This window comes from Mus musculus, chromosome 15, assembly GCF_000001635.26.
Source record: "Mus musculus strain C57BL/6J chromosome 15, GRCm38.p6 C57BL/6J".
Taxonomy (NCBI): Eukaryota; Metazoa; Chordata; class Mammalia; order Rodentia; family Muridae; genus Mus; species Mus musculus.
This window is the reverse complement of record NC_000081.6, coordinates 20,900,588-20,917,418: the sequence shown is the minus strand read 5'-3', so window position 1 is coordinate 20,917,418 and position 16,831 is coordinate 20,900,588. Positions and strand designations below refer to the sequence as shown.

The 16,831-nt window shown below is 36.4% G+C and overlaps 1 protein-coding gene and 1 non-coding gene across 9 annotated transcripts in view; both read right to left on the bottom strand.

The window, feature by feature from the left end:
• Cdh12 (cadherin 12) overlaps positions 1 to 16,831 on the bottom strand; it is a 1,149,544-nt gene that overhangs the window by 681,003 nt on the left and 451,710 nt on the right. The window lies entirely within an intron of this gene.
• On the bottom strand, positions 8,420 to 8,547 carry Gm25711. The gene has a single exon (XR_003951702.1). It is a non-coding gene; the product is annotated as a small nucleolar RNA SNORA17 (small nucleolar RNA).

Below are 16,831 nucleotides of genomic sequence, written 5' to 3'. Positions count from 1 at the left end.
AAAGGGAGACATAACAACAGATCCTGAAGAAATCCAAAACACCATCAGATCCTTCTACAAAAGGCTATACTCAACAAAACTGGAAAACCTGGACGAAATGGACAAATTTCTGGACAGATACCAGGTACCAAAGTTGAATCAGGATCAAGTTGACCATCTAAACAGTCCCATATCACCTAAAGAAATAGAAGCAGTTATTAATAGTCTCCCAGCCAAAAAAAGCCCAGGACAGGACGGGTTTAGTGCAGAGTTCTATCAGACCTTCAAAGAAGATCTAATTCCTGTTCTGCACAAACTATTTCACAAAATAGAAGTAGAAGGTACTCTACCCAACTCATTTTATGAAGCCACTATTACTCTGATACCTAAACCACAGAAAGACCCAACAAAGATAGAGAACTTCAGACCAATTTCTCTTATGAATATCGATGCAAAAATCCTCAATAAAATTCTCGCTAACCGAAACCAAGAACACATTAAAGCAATCATCCATCCTGACCAAGTAGGTTTTATACCAGGGATGCAGGGATGGTTTAATATACGAAAATCCATCAATGTAATCCATTATATAAACAAACTCAAAGACAAAAACCACATGATCATCTCGTTAGATGCAGAAAAAGCATTTGACAAGATCCAACACCCATTCATGATAAAAGTTCTGGAAAGATCAGGAATTCAAGGCCCATACCTAAACATGATAAAAGCAATCTACAGCAAACCAGTAGCCAACATCAAAGTAAATGGAGAGAAGCTGGAAGCAATCCCACTAAAATCAGGGACTAGACAAGGCTGCCCACTTTCTCCCTACCTTTTCAATATAGTACTTGAAGTATTAGCCAGAGCAATTCGACAACAAAAGGAGATCAAGGGGATACAAATTGGAAAAGAGGAAGTCAAAATATCACTTTTTGCAGATGATATGATAGTATATATAAGTGACCCTAAAAATTCTACCAGAGAACTCCTAAACCTGATAAACAGCTTCGGTGAAGTAGCTGGATATAAAATAAACTCAAACAAGTCAATGGCCTTTCTCTATACAAAGAATAAACAGGCTGAGCAAGAAATTAGGGAAACAACACCCTTCTCAATAGTCACAAATAATATAAAATATCTTGGCGTGACTCTAACTAAGGAAGTGAAAGACCTGTATGATAAAAACTTCAAATCTCTGAAGAAAGAAATTAAAGAAGATCTCAGAAGATGGAAATATCTCCCATGCTCATGGATTGGCAGGATCAACATTGTAAAAATGGCTATCTTGCCAAAAGCAATCTACAGATTCAATGCAATCCCCATCAAAATTCCAACTCAATTCTTCAACAAATTAGAAGGAGCAATTTTCAAATTCATCTGGAATAACAAAACCTAGGATAGCAAAAAGTCTTCTCAAGGATAAAAGTACTTCTATTGGAATCACCATGCCTGACCTAAAGCTTTACTACAGAGCAATTGTGATAAAAACTGCATGGTACTGGTATAGAGACAGACAAGTAGACCAATGGAATAGAATTGAAGACCCAGAAATGAACCCACACACCTATGGTCACTTGATCTTCGACAAGGGAGCTAAAACCATCCAGTGGAAGAAAGACAGCATTTTCAACAATTGGTGCTGGCACAACTGGTTGTTATCATGTAGAAGAATGCGAATCAATCCATACTTAATCTCCTTGTACTAAGGTCAAATCTAAGTGGATCAAGGAACTTCACATAAAACCAGAGACACTGAAACTTATAGAGGAGAAAGTGGGGAAAAGCCTTGAAGATATGGGCACAGGGGAAAAATTCCTGAACAGAACAGCAATGGCTTGTGCTGTAAGATGGAGAATTGACAAATGGGACCTAATGAAACTCCAAAGTTTCTGCAAGGCAAAAGACACAGTCAATAAGACAAAAAGACCACCAACAGATTGGGAAAGGATCTTTACCTATCCTAAATCAGATAGGAGACTAATATCCAACATATATAAAGAACTCAAGAAAGTGGACTTCAGAAAATCAAATAACCCCATTAAAAAATGGGGCTCAGAACTGAACAAAGAATTCTCACCTGAGGAATACCGAATGGCAGAGAAGCACCTGAAAAAATGTTCAACATCCTTAATCATCAGGGAAATGCAAATCAAAACAACCCTGAGATTCCACCTCACACCAGTCAGAATGGCTAAGATCAAAAATTCAGGTGACAGCAGATGCTGGCGTGGATGTGGAGAAAGAGGAACACTCCTCCATTGTTGGTGGGATTGCAGGCTTGTACAACCACTCTGGAAATCAGTCTGGCGGTTCCTCAGAAAATTGGACATAGTACTACCAGAGGATCCAGCAATACCTCTCCTGGGCATATATCCAGAAGATGCCCCAACTGGTAAGAAGGACACATGCTCCACTATGTTCATAGCAGCCTTATTTATAATAGCTTGAAGCTGGAAAGAACCCAGATGCCCCTCAACAGAGGAATGGATACAGAAAATGTGGTACATCTACACAATGGAGTACTACTCAGCTATTAAAAAGAATGAATTTATGAAATTCCTAGCCAAATGGATGGACCTGGAGGGCATCATCCTGAGTGAGGTAACACATTCACAAAGGAACTCACACAATATGTACTCACTGATAAGTGGATATTATCCCCAAACCTAGGATTCCCAAGATATAAGATACAATTTGCTAAACACATGAAACTCAAGAAGAATGAAGACTGAAGTGTGGACACTATGCCCCTCCTTATAATTGGGAACAAAACACCCATGGAAGGAGTTACAGAGACAAAGTTTGGAGCTGAGATGAAAGGATGGACCATGTAGAGACTGCCATATCCAGGGATCCACCCCATAATCAGCATCCAAACGCTGATACCATTGCATACACTAGCATTATTTTATCGAAAGGACCCAGATGTAGCTGTCTCTTGTGAGACTATGCCGGGGCCTAGCAAACACAGAAGTGGATGCTCACAGTCAGCTAATGGATGGATCACAGGGCTCCCAATGGAGGAGCTAGAGAAAGAACCCAAGGAGCTAAAGGGATCTGCAACCCTATAGGTGGAACAACATTATGAACTAACCAGTACCCCGGAGCTCTTGACTCTAGCTGCATATGTATCAAAAGATGGCCTAGTCGGCCATCACTGGAAAGAGAGGCCCATTGGACACGCAAACTTTGTATGCCCCAGTACAGGGGAACGTCAGGGCCAAAAAGGGGGAGTGGGTGGGTAGGGGAGTGAGGGTGGGTGGGTATGGGGGACTTTTGGTATAGCATTGGAAATGTAAATGAGCTAAATACCTAATAAAAAATGGAAAAAAAAAAAAGAATGAGGACATCCTGAGTTTGTAGGCCAATGGATGGAACTAGAAAATATCATCCTGAGTGAGGTAACTTAGACCCAAAAGGACGGGCATAGAATGTACTCACTAATAAGTGGATATTAGACATAAGAATACCCAAGGTACAGTCCAGAGGTCAAAAGGTCAACAAGCAGGAAAACGGCATCAAGTGAGAGATAGAGTTGCCATCACTCAGTTACATCTTTTTTTTTCCATTTTTTTATTAGGTATTTAGCTCATTTACATTTCCAATGCTATACCAAAAGTCCCCCATAGCCACCGACCCCCACTCCCCTACTCACCCACTCCCCCTTTTTGGCCCTGGCGTTCCCCTGTACTGGGGCATACAAAGTTTGCGTGTCCAATGGGCCTCTCTTTCCAGTGATGGCCGACTAGGCCATCTTTTGATACATATGCAGCTAGAGTCAAGAGCTCCGGGGTACTGGTTAGTTCATAATGTTGTTCCACCTATAGGGTTGCAGATCCCTTTAGCTCCTTGGGTTCTTTCTCTAGCTCCTCCATTGGGAGCCCTGTGATCCATCCATTAGCTGACTGTGAGCATCCACTTCTGTGTTTGCTAGGCCCCGGCATAGTCTCACAAGAGACAGCTACATCTGGGTCCTTTCAATAAAATCTTGCTAGGGTATGCAATGGTGTCAGCGTTTGGATGCTGATTATGTGGTGGATCCCTGTATATGGCAGTCTCTACATGGTCCATTCTTTCATCAGTTACATCTCTGATACATAATTATTCCTGTCTGAAAGAATTACAGGGCTGGAAATGGAGAGAAACCCAAAGAAAAGTAAGTCCAGCGACAGACCCAAAGTAAGATCTAGTTCAAGGGGAGTTCCCAAGGTCTGACACTATTACTGAGGCTATGGAGCACTCACAAAAAGGAACCTATCATGACTGCCCTCCAAAAGACCCAACTAGAAGCTGAGTCAGATGCAGGTATTTGTACCTGAGTGATGGACAGAAGCTGCTGACCCCTGTTGCTGAATTAGGGAAAAGCTGGAAGAAGCTAAGAAATGCAATCCTTGTAGGAAAACCAGCAGTCTCAATTAATCTGGAATCCTGAGATCTCTCAAACACTGGACCACCAAAGAGACAACATACACCAGCTGATATGTGGCCCCCAACACACATACAGTAGAGGACTTCCGGGTCTGTGTTCATTCAGAGTTGATGCATCTAACCCTCAAGAGACTGGAGGCCCCAGGGAGTTTAGAGGTCAGGTGGGGTGGGGGTGGGGGCACCCTTGTGGAGACAGGGGGTAGGAAGAAAGTGTGGAATGTGGAGCAGTTGGGGTATGGATAGGGAGGTGGAAAATGGAATATAGAATGTAAAATTTATATTAATTAAAAAGAAGAAGAAATCAAACAGGTAGTATTTATCATTTAACTAGATGACTAGAATATGATTTCCACCTGTTGAACTCACTCATGACAAGTTTTAGGAAACAAAACAGAATTTATTTATAAACTATTCACTTCAGTTATGGTCACTATTAACATTTACAAGTTCTAAATATGTCTATGACATACTTACATTTTCTATTTTGTAATAAAACAGGTGTTTTAATACTATCTATTCTGATTATTGGTTTACTTTTCCCAACTTCTCCCAGATCCCCCTCACCTGGCCTCATTCCACCCATAGTTACATCTTTCTCTCTAATTAGAAAACACAGAGTCATCTAGAAACCTAAAATTATATAAAAGAAAAGAAAAGAAAATGGAATAGGACTGAACAATCAAAATAAAAGAAATCCCCATCACAACGGAAAATGGCTTCTCCAAGTTAATTTATATTTTAAAAATAATGTAATAAGATACAATATTTGACTATCTTATTTTATGTGATATCATGAAGATATTGTAGGAGAGAATTTAATGATCAAATAATTTAAATATTATTCTTTTCACAAAACATAATTACAAAACAATTTCCTTAGATGTATTGTATAATATATTCAATACTAAACATTGGAAAATTCTCTGTGTGTGTTTGTATGTGTGTATATGTTTGTGTATGTCTCTCTCTCTCTCTCTCTCTCTTTGCATGTGAGTGCATATAAATCATTAGTAATTAATGTTTATGATTTGGAAACAAATCTTTGTCTTGAGTTGAGGAAATATTGGATATTCTGTATCTACAATTTTCAGAGACTATAGGTTGTTGTAGGGTTAAAAATAAAATTCCCTGATCCTCATTTTTTAAACGTTTTTGTATATCATAAATCCAGTATCATTTTACATGTTAGGAACTTCAGTGTTCATTTTAGTAATAGATTATGGCTTTACAAACTTTGACCTATATATCCTGGCTAGAATCACTCTACTTTTTAAAATTCTTCTTAGCTTGTAAGAGAAACATCATCAAAAATCTTATTAATATGCAGATAAACATTCTTACACATTTGCCTAAGTTATGCATTTGGTTAAAAAAAGCTATAGTAGCTATGACTTTCTAACCAGTAAAACGAAGCTCATGCATCAAAATAGTGACTAACCTTTAACATGATCTATTACACAGCATGAAACTTGTAGAAATGAGTAAGTAGAAAATACTTAAGAAGGAAACACGTTTGAGGAAGAGCCACTGGCAATTAGAAACATATGTCCAAGAAGGTCAGTAGCTCTTTGTACTCTTATCAGCCAGTAGAGCTGTTATTAAAATTATTTGTCATAAAATATTCAATGTGAAAGTAAAAATTAACCATGAGAAAGACTTTAAATTCTACTTGAACGCACTATACTCTGTCAAAATCAAATGAGAGTGAGTGAACGTTCTTCTTACTTTCGCTAGCATGTACCGTAGTTTATGTTCTGTAACTGTAACATGTGGGTGAAGAAATCTGAATCCATTATTGTCTTTGCTTTCTTTTGGGATGCACAACCACCAGATTGTTTGGTGTGACAAAGCTGACTTCATTCTGTCAGAACTAAGACATGTGACTGATTGTAAATAGATTTATCATTTTAACAATTCTATTACCTCTTTTAAGTGATATGGATACATAAACTATACTAATAAAGTGTCAGTTATCATTTTATTCTTTTTGCCAGCTATATTTGAAATTAATTGTCTTTTCTATAGTCATTGCCTTTGTTATTATTAGAGACAAGAAAATGTGGGCCATAATGAAAAAGAATTTTAATGGAAAATATAGGAGTCATCTCTCAGCAGAGGGTCTTGTCATTTCAGCAAACGTCCTATACTCTAATGTACAGAGATGAACATAATTAAGGCTACCTATTCAATGTAAAGGCATTAGTTATAATGTTACGATGTACATACTATGGTGCAAAATGCATATCATACTTCTTGCGCACGCCCAACTGGCCAGGAAGAACGACGCTGCAACAGGATCCTTCTGCACACGTTTATTCAGTCCTGTTTCTTCTTGTTTATATCTCCCTTGTTTATATCTCCCCCGAACCCTGGGCCTCTCACTCTTTTATACTCTCAGTTCCCATCCACGCACAGAAGGCCACGCCACTTCACCGGGCACGCAGCTTCAGCTAATCAGGGCAGCAGGGGCATATCTCCATCAAAATGGATTCACCGGTATCCTGGTACACCTGCACAGCTCTCAAGATGTTTGTGGCTTATATGAGGAAGTCAGGTGCAAATCATACGACTTAGCTGCAGTCCCTGGCGCCTTTGGGACTGCCGCCACACCCGCTCCTCACACATAGTGACATATTAATATGAGAAAAAGCTTAAGCTGCCTCAATATAATTATTTTTTCCCTCTGAGAATGCTATGGTCCCTCATGTTTTAAATGCTCAGGTCTGAGACTGAGCATGGTTAGACATTGAGGAAACTTCCCAGACGAGGCATTGTGTGATTGGGGTACTACCTCATTCCTGCTCCTCTTCTTTTGCACCTAGTCATAAAGAGCATGGGCACCATCTGCCGTGTACCCTTTGTTATCAAAAATCCCAGATAGGAAGTCTAGGCATAGTGTTTGTGTATCCTGTGTAGAGTTTACCCTTGTGTTATTCAAATGCTGATTTCTCTGTCCTCATATCTTGTTTCAGTGGTAACATTGCGTTGTAATGTATACCAAGAATCTCCTGTCTCAAGTTTGTGTAAAAAGTTCTTATCATTTATTCTCTGCCAGGCATTAAATGCTGATCTCCCAATGGCTTGGCAGAAGAGAAAACAGGGCGGGACCTCTGCAAACCAGAGAAAGAAGAGAGGGGGAGAGAAGAAGATTCAGATCTGGACGAAGATGCAGAATTTGGAACCATGAGGAAGAGGGGGGAGGGAGAGAGAGAGAGAGAGAGAGAGAGAGAGAGAGAGAGAGAGAGAGAGAGAGAGAGAGAGAGAGAGAGAGAGAGAGAGAGAGAACACACCTGGAGCACAAAGTGCCAGATCAAAGATAATATGCATCTATCATAGGATGGGCCTGAGAGACAGCCAGAAAATAAAGGTAAATAGATCATTTCATTGCTGAGATACTGAGGTGCAGTTTTAAACGAACCTCGGTTTCTCTGTGCAGTTTCTGGGGACCAGTATAAGGAAAAGAAATACAGCTGCCAGATTAATTTACTGTAATATTTATAATAAAGATTTACCAGATGGGTTCACGGATATGGTCTAACCTCTCTAAATCTTGGAAGAAACTTAAAACTTTCCTCTGGTTAATTTATTTTATCTCAGATATTTAGGTTTCTTTAAAGAAATTAATTGGATTTTTGTGAATTTCACCTCATGTACCCTAAGCCTACACATTTCCCCTTTCCCTTGAGCCTGCCCTATAGCCTGGCAACCTCATACTAATGGTTGAGGTGGTATCACAGGCTACTCATGTCAGGATGTTCCTCTCTATCCTCAAGTCTCCATTTCTGTCTCTTTTCATAGTGCCCACATCCTGCTGTTTCTCTTTGCCTTTAATTTCTCCACCACTTCCTTGTGCCCAAGTTCTCTGATTGTCTGCTGTTATCTCAGTAGTGATCTAGGTAGTGCTATGCCTCCTACCTGTTCATTATGCTACCTAGCAGGGATCATCTCCGATGTGTTGTGTTCCCCCACGCCTGGGAGGCAATGGTCATCTCTGGCTCAATTTTTTTCAAAGAATGTTAAACTTCTAATGATTCGGATATTCACAGGTTAGAATACTTACTCCAGACATAGCCTCTTCTCTATTACCTAGGGATGTACATATTACATAGCAGCCACACCTGGTCCACCTCTATGAGCAGGTTAAAGTATTCATTAGAAAAGAAAAAAAAAGCTGAATAACACTGAGATTAACAACAATAATAGTCTTTCCAATGAACTGCAACAGACTAAAATAAAGACAAATATATACTAATACAATGATCCAGGAATGTGTATTTGGAAGATATTCTGAGAATAAGTCTTTAAAATTAGAACAGATGAGAGTGAGATAATATAGGCAAATGTCCTGTTCATTTTTTAGTGTGGATCCTTCAGAAATATCTCTTTGCAAAACACCTTTACAGAAACTATGATATATTTGAAAGACTTTCTATGTATAAAGATAAAAGATGCATGACAACCTTTGTCTTGAGAAAGTGTAGCAAAATATCACACAAATGCATACTGAGAAGAAAAAAATGGAAATATATAAATACAAATGAACATAAGTCAGAGTAAATGCCAAGCATTTTATTCATGCTTAGCTGCTAGCATTTATACAATACCAAGAAAATATAAAATTATAAACTTTGTTTCATCTTATTTCTATTTTGTTGGCTGCTGCTAGAAAGAAATGAATTTAACCTGTATTTATTAGTGGAATTATAAATCAATATAATACTCTATCCATCAGCTAGGAGATTGTTCTTGCATGAGCCATTGGCATTTCAGTGAAATACAAGGAGAGGATTTCCAAATCTCTTCATAGTGAATGCTCTTAGGATTGTGTATGTGAGTGAGAAGCCCATGAATCCTTGAAGTATACCTCTCATTCTACTTGTCTGTCAGTAGCTCTCAAGATGCCTCTGAATATATATTATGTGCCCAGTACATTAACACCAACTTCACTCTTTTCCTTCACATTGTCAATGTTATTCAATATTAATGTTATCCGTTCTTTAAATTACTAAACTATCTCCTAATTCTAAATTTTATTTCCCTCAAATTATCTTGCCGTTCATCTCACTCATTACCTTTTCCCCTCCTTCTTTCCCTGCTCCTCTTCCTTGTCTATAATCCCTGGATTTCTCTGTGGTAAAGGAACTGAATCTAGGTTCCTATGTCCTAACAATAACACATACCCTCCGTCTATTGTTTAATTACAGTGTTAGGGTTTTTGTTTATTGCCTTGATGGCACAACATATATTCTATGCAACATTATTCTGCTGAGCTATATACCATGGCTTATATTTATGAAGTGTTCCAGTCTTCAACGTATTGAAAGATTGAAAAGTATGGATTTTCCCATTAACAATTCCCATGTCTTTCCTGCTTCCACTTTTGTAATACATACTTTAATTTAATTTAATTGGCTCTGATTGGTTCATATTGTGCACAACAGTGTCTGATGAGACAGCATGTTTGCATTCCTTTATTAACTGCCAAACCTTAGGGACTTTACCTCTATTCATGCCCATCATCAGATTGTTTTTGAAATGTCATAGAGTAAGTGCTTAACTTTTCATGTTGATAAATCAGTCAGGGTATGTTTTATTTTTGATGACACCAATAGGCAAAATTAATAGCAGAATAATGTGATATTTTGCTTTAACCCACTGATAACAAAGCTAAATGCTTGATGAAAAGATATTCCACATATTGTCAGACAAAATATCCATAAAAAAAATCAATGTCAACAGTGTGATAACAATGAAAAACACAATCCAGAAAGATTCTATTTGTTTCTTTTTTCTTCTTATTGAGTATTTTCAAATAGTTAACCTCATTATAACTGAACTGTCATTGTGCAGTTTAGTACAACTCAAAATCATGTTACTTGAAATACTTCAGTATCATATGACATGAAAAAGAAGGAATATAAAAAATATTAGTTTTTAAAATACTGCAGGATTCAAATTGTGTCATATACACATTATCTGTGAACATATAATACCATTATTATATGTATTTCACATGTACATTATTCATACTTATATACTACATAGATTATTTTTATAATTCAAGTAAAATTGTACTCATGTATGATGTGGATATTGGTGTAAATTTGTGTCTGTATATTGAAGTGAAAATTGCTAAGCTAGTCTTAACATCTATTAATCACCATATGTAGAATACCATATGTTGAAAAAACGGGATATTATATTTAATATAATAATGGAAAGTTGTTAAAAGCTACTCCTGTATATACAGACTTTCATAAAGATTTGTTACAAAGCTATTATGTATTTTATGTGTAATGGGGAAAAAATAACTTGAATAAGATCCTTTCATGTAGCTGGGCGTGGTGGCACATGCTTTTAATCCCAGCACTCGGGAGGCAGAGGCAGGCGGATCTCTGAGTTCGAGGCCAGTCTGGTCTAAAGAGTGAATTCCAGGACAGCCAGGGCTACACAGAGAAACCCTGTCTCAAAAAGAAAAAAATCCTTCCACGTAAGGTCTCAAAGGGTTGAACTACACTTGGCACCTCTGATCTAAGCATAATGTTTTTTTTGTGGCAGATAAACCTTTTAACACATAAAAAATGTATATTTGCTTTCTGATCTTAAGAACCATCCTCCATCTCCTCTCCTACACGTTTTACACCCACTTCTCTGGTGAACACACTGTGTCCCAGAAAGAGCCTAGCATTTTGGTTCATGAGTAAAGGCTTTTATAAAAGAACAAACCATAAACAATATAATAGATATACTATTATATTACTATATACTACTTCTTTTTATTTTACCCTAATTTAATATTGGCTGAAAATTGGCTTTTTTTTTCAAAACTAAGGGTGATATTTATTTGGTTTAGATTAGCTTACTTTATTGATTAGAATAAAATAATCACATGATATGAAACTCATATTCTTCTCTTTCCTGCAACAAAACCCCCAAATGACCATAATGAGCTTCTTCCACTTTAATATACTATGTGATCTTATTCCTAAAAGTTAAAAGTAATCTTAGATGTTAATAAGACATTCAATAGTGTAAACCTACTGATATTCCCCACCATTGTAAGTGACTGGCTGGAGTAAGGTGTACTAAAGTTTTGAAACTGAAGTGGCCGAGTTCTGGAGAACAATTTTTGAGACATTTTCTACTACTCTCACGATAGTGAACTAAGTATTTATAAAAAAATAGGAAAAGGGATAACATTTAAAATGTAAATAAAGAAAATATCTAATAAAAAACAGTAATAGAAAATTTCTTCATTATGTTCTTCAAATAACAAACAACTAAAATTTAAGAGGTATTGAATAGTATTTGCTAAGTTAGTTTAAGAAATGGTGGCTGGATAACATTTTATGCCATGTATTTAGATGAAGATTTATTTTTTAAATTTGCAATGTAATAATTACGGATATATTTGAATAGCTATTCTTCAATTTCTAAACAGGTAGCATACTATGAGTACTAAGTTTATGTCATATTATATCTATATGTATAACCATATCTACTTATGTATGTGTATATGTATGTATGCATTGCAAAATAGCTCCCCATGAAATTATAAAGTCAAACTATGTTATAAAATTTAGAAGTAGCATAGTTTCTGATCCTTTAGTTATTGGGTTTGTAACTGATTTGGATAATAAGAGTTTTTCAAATTTTTTAAATAGCCTTTTAAATATTCCATTACTTTCCAATTTGTGCAAGCAAGACCATGCCAATGTATAGTTTTACTATAGGGTAGTTATAAAAAAATTCATAATCGTACATATAGAAATGTAGTTCAAAGTAAGTCATCATCTCTCTGAAATAAATGGAGAATAGTTTAATCAGATTAAATGTGTTTACAGTGTTGAGGTTTCTTACTTAGTCCATTTATAGTAAAAATAAATAACTCTATGTCATCCTTAATTATAAAAAACATTGGTAAGGTTAATAATAATAATCTTATTTTATAAATGACAAACGGAGTTTCTTTGAAAGTACTCTCTAGACTTTGTCTGAATTCATGTGTGTGAATGTATGTATACTAGACTGCAAGTATATTGTCTGCAGAAAGTTTATCTGATTGATACAAGTTAATCAAATATTGAGGAGAAAGAGTGGGAGAGAGAGTGAGAGTGAAAGAAGAGGAGAGTGACAGGGGAAGAGGAGAGAAGAGAGAAAGAGGGGAAGAGAAAAGAAGAGGAGAGGAGAGGAGAGGAAGGAGAGGAAGGAGAGAAGAGAAGAGAAGAGAAGAGAAGAGAAGAGAAGAGAAGAGAAGAGAAGAGAAGAGAAGAGAAGAGAAGAGAAGAAAGAAATAGGAGAGGGAGAAGAGAAAGATATTTAGAGACAAAGAGGGAGAGAGAGGAGACAGAAGGGGAGAAAGGGGAAGATGAAAGAGAAAGGAGAGAGACAGACACATGCACATGCTCACACACACACACACACAGACACACACAGACACACACACAGACACACACACACACACACACACAGAGTTGGGGAGAGAGATTTTGGGGAGAAATTTTAAAGAGGTTGACTGGCTATTTATTCTGTGTCCTGGATAAAAGCATTAAAAAATAAAGAAGTAGATGTAGGTATAAGTAGCTATATTGCAAGTCCAATAAGCAGTGGACTAGGAGAAGCTGGATACTCAGTTGGTATTGAGTTAAATACGTTCAGTTCTTTTTTTCTAGTATCCTTACATAATAGCCTAACACTATTCCGTATTAACCTGAGAGAATAGCTTCCTTTATGAATATGTGGATGAGATATATTACTTCAAATAAATCATATACTCTTCAAAACTCTAAAATTTATTAAAAACCAGCCTTACATCATTTTCTTTCATATAACATTTTGATTGAAATTCTAGAGCAATGGTATTTCACTCCAATCTTCATGTAAATCATGGGTACTATACATTTCTGAAGCTACTGATTTATTTCTAAGCATTAACTATCAGATGAATCAATAATCACCCTTCTTTTAAAAAACATGCTACAAAAGCAACCTCTGGGGGAAAATTCTCTGAAAAAAAAAAGACTTTATTGAATATTACTTATATCTTTCTGTTTTGCCAGTTTTCTCATCTTCATTTAAATATCTCCTCTACAGCACCGTTATTTCCCATATCCATGGCAGCATCTTTAGTCAATACTGTTTTTTGTTTGTTTTATTTTGTTATGTTTTGTTTTTGTCTCAGTGAATTTTCCGTAGACTCAACATGAATGTATTGGAACAATGTAATAAGACCTTGTTTAGAATCTATGCATTATTTCAAGTTCAAAAACGTCATAATAAGTACTCTATATCAGACTCCATTTCACATTAAGTTATGCAAAAAATGCCTATTTGAGAACTCTCATATTTTAAAAATCATTGATATTGAAGAACTTGTTTGGTTCTCTGATACATCAACTCATTCAGAGCTGTAGCTGGTTTACACAAGAAATTAAGAGAGTGCAATTAGAGCTGACTACCAAAGAATGAACGACAGTGATGGAACAGAACAGATGCAGTGAAGCAGAGCAGTTAAAAGTTGGCTGTATTTTTTAAAGCAAGATTAGTTTTCCATTTCCTTTGTTATATGTTTTCAAGAGTATTTACTACTTGAGGAAATACTTATAGAAGTGGCAATTATAGTGAGGGGGTGGTTTTCTGCTAAATCTGTTTGTTAGAAGTAATCACCCACTGGAGTATGGTGTGTGCTTCACATGCTCTAAAAACTGGAGCTATCTGAAGCATTTAACTTAGTAATGCCTTCCAGAAATGAGGAGGACAATGTGAACCCCAGAGGATTTCTTGGACTACCAGGTACATGCAAGAAATTAAGGAAAAAAGGAGATCAAAGATCTGCAATCTAACTTTTGTTAAGTGAAGTAGTAGGAATAAAAAGTGGCTATGTCATTCACATATAGGAAAGTAAATAAAAAGATCGCAAGTATCAGAAATAAGTATTGGGAAATCTCACTTGAATGCTTTGTAGAATTAAGATGTAAAAATGATGAGAATTCTTTTAATCATCCAGTGTTTTGAAACTATTGTTTTAGAAGTTCCTTTGTAACGTTTTTTTCTCTTCCCTGATTACGAAGCTTGTTGAAAATCAGGTACAAATCTACATCTACCTTTCTTATATCTCTGCAATGTGCTGCTCTCAATTGGTAACTGCAACAAGCTGTTACCCAGTCATTAGATGTCTTAACTGGAACAAACAGCACTACACCGTGGCAGAACCACTAATAATTTCAGTTTGTTCTCCTTTGCCAAGATTCTAAAATTAGAAATGATGTCCTTGTTATGGTTGGAAAGTCCCTCCTGTCAAACTGCCTGCAAGTTTAACATTCCACAGAGGTTTCTGCACAGTGTGTTGTTGATGTTCTTTCACATTAAAGACGGTAAAATTTAAACATTCATCAGGCAGATCAAGGTTTGCCCTATTTATGTTAACAAACAAAACCATTTTAAATTGAAAGAGACTTCTATGTTTGCAATGTTCTTGAGAAGAAAGAAAATATGGACTATTTCTCTCTATATTTATACAGTATAAAATTTCTCATTTGCGTTTACTTTTGTAAACTATTTACTGTACGTATATTTATAATTTTGTGTTTGCCAACGGGTATGATTGCAAGAGTATTCTTAGGGATGGGAATTTGTGTGCACGTCCCCTTCTCTGTGCTGGGATTTTTGTCTGTTTTGAACCTGATTAGATCTTGTGAGCCTTGTCAGTCTTCTTGGATTCATATATGCATCAGTCCTGTCGTATCTGAAAAACAGTATTTCCTTGGCTCATTCATCACCTCTGATCTTACAATCGTTCCACATTCTGTTCTTCATAAGCCCCTGAATCTTGGCAATGGGTGTGCATATCGTATATAATAAAGATAACCCAATTAGTACTGAGTGCTCTAGGGGCACTTGCTCTCTGAACACTCGTTAGTTGTGTGTTTTGGTGTTTTGTTAAAAACTATTGCAAGAAGCATAAAGAGCCTACATTTTTTCTGTTTTTTTGTTTGTTTGTTTGTTTAATTTTTCCCTCAATGGTTTTTGTTTTAATATTCATTTTGTTTTGGGAAAGAGACAGAGACAGAGACACAGAGAGAATATGATTGCTAGGTTCTGGGAGTAATTGGGAAGGGAAAAACCATATTCAAACTTTATTGTATAAAGGGTATTTAAGTAAATATATATTTGAACAGTGTTCTTAAACATTTTCTTCTAATACACAACTTCTGATACTGTCTTTATTTAGGACTATTTCTAGGTTTCATAACATTAATATTCACTAATGTTGCTATAGTATTTCTACTGAAGAATAGAACTGTTTTATTTTACTAAATTTTTATTATTTATTATTTTCTTTATATACACCACTAATGTTGCCTCCCTCCAGGTCCCTCCTCTCAGAAAAATTTAATAACACCGTGAAGTTAAACTTTAAAACACAAAAAAACATTTCTAGGTTTTTTTACTCATTTATGAAAACACTGAATATAATAAGCATTTAGTTTTCTCTATAATCTCATGGGATATTCTGTTGTATTTTTTGTTTTACAAAAATCTTATAAAAGTTAGCCAAGTATCAGGATCAACATTGTAAAAATGGCTATCTTGCCAAAAGCAATCTACAGATTCAATGCAATCCCCATCAAAATTCCAACTCAATTCTTCAACGAATTAGAAAGCAATCTGCAAATTCATCTGGAATAACAAAAAACCTAGGATAGCAAAAACTCTTCTCTAGGATAAAAAAACCTCTGGTGGAATCACCATGCCTGACCTAAAGCTTTACTACAGAGCAATTGTTATAAAAACTGCATGATACTGGTATAGTGACAGACAAGTAGACCAATGGAATAGAATTGAAGACCCAGAAATGAACCCACACACCTATGGTCACTTGATCTTTGACAAGGGAGCTAAAACCACCCAGTGGAAGAAAGGCAGCATTTTCAACAAATGGTGCTGGCACAACTGGTTGTTACCATGTAGAAGAATGCGAATCGACCCATTCCTCTCTCCTTGTACTAAGGTCAAATCTAAGTGGATCAAGGAACTTCACATAAAACCAGAGACACTGAAACTTATAGAGGAGAAAGTGGGGAAAAGTCTCAAAGATATGGGCACAGGGAAAAAATTCCTGAATAGAACAGCAATGGCTTGTGCTGTAAGATCGAGGATTGACAAATGGGACCTCATGAAACTGCAAAGCTTCTGCAAGGCAAAAGACACCGTCAATAAGACAAAAAGACCACCAACAGATTGGGAAAGGATCTTTACCTATCTTAAATCAGATAGGGGACTAATATCAAATATACATAAAGAACTCAAGAGGGTGGACTCCAGAAAACCAAATAACCCCCTTAAAAGATGGGGCTCAGAGCTGAACAAAGAATTCTCACCCGAGGAATACCGAAAGGCTGAGAAACACCTGAAAAAATGTTCA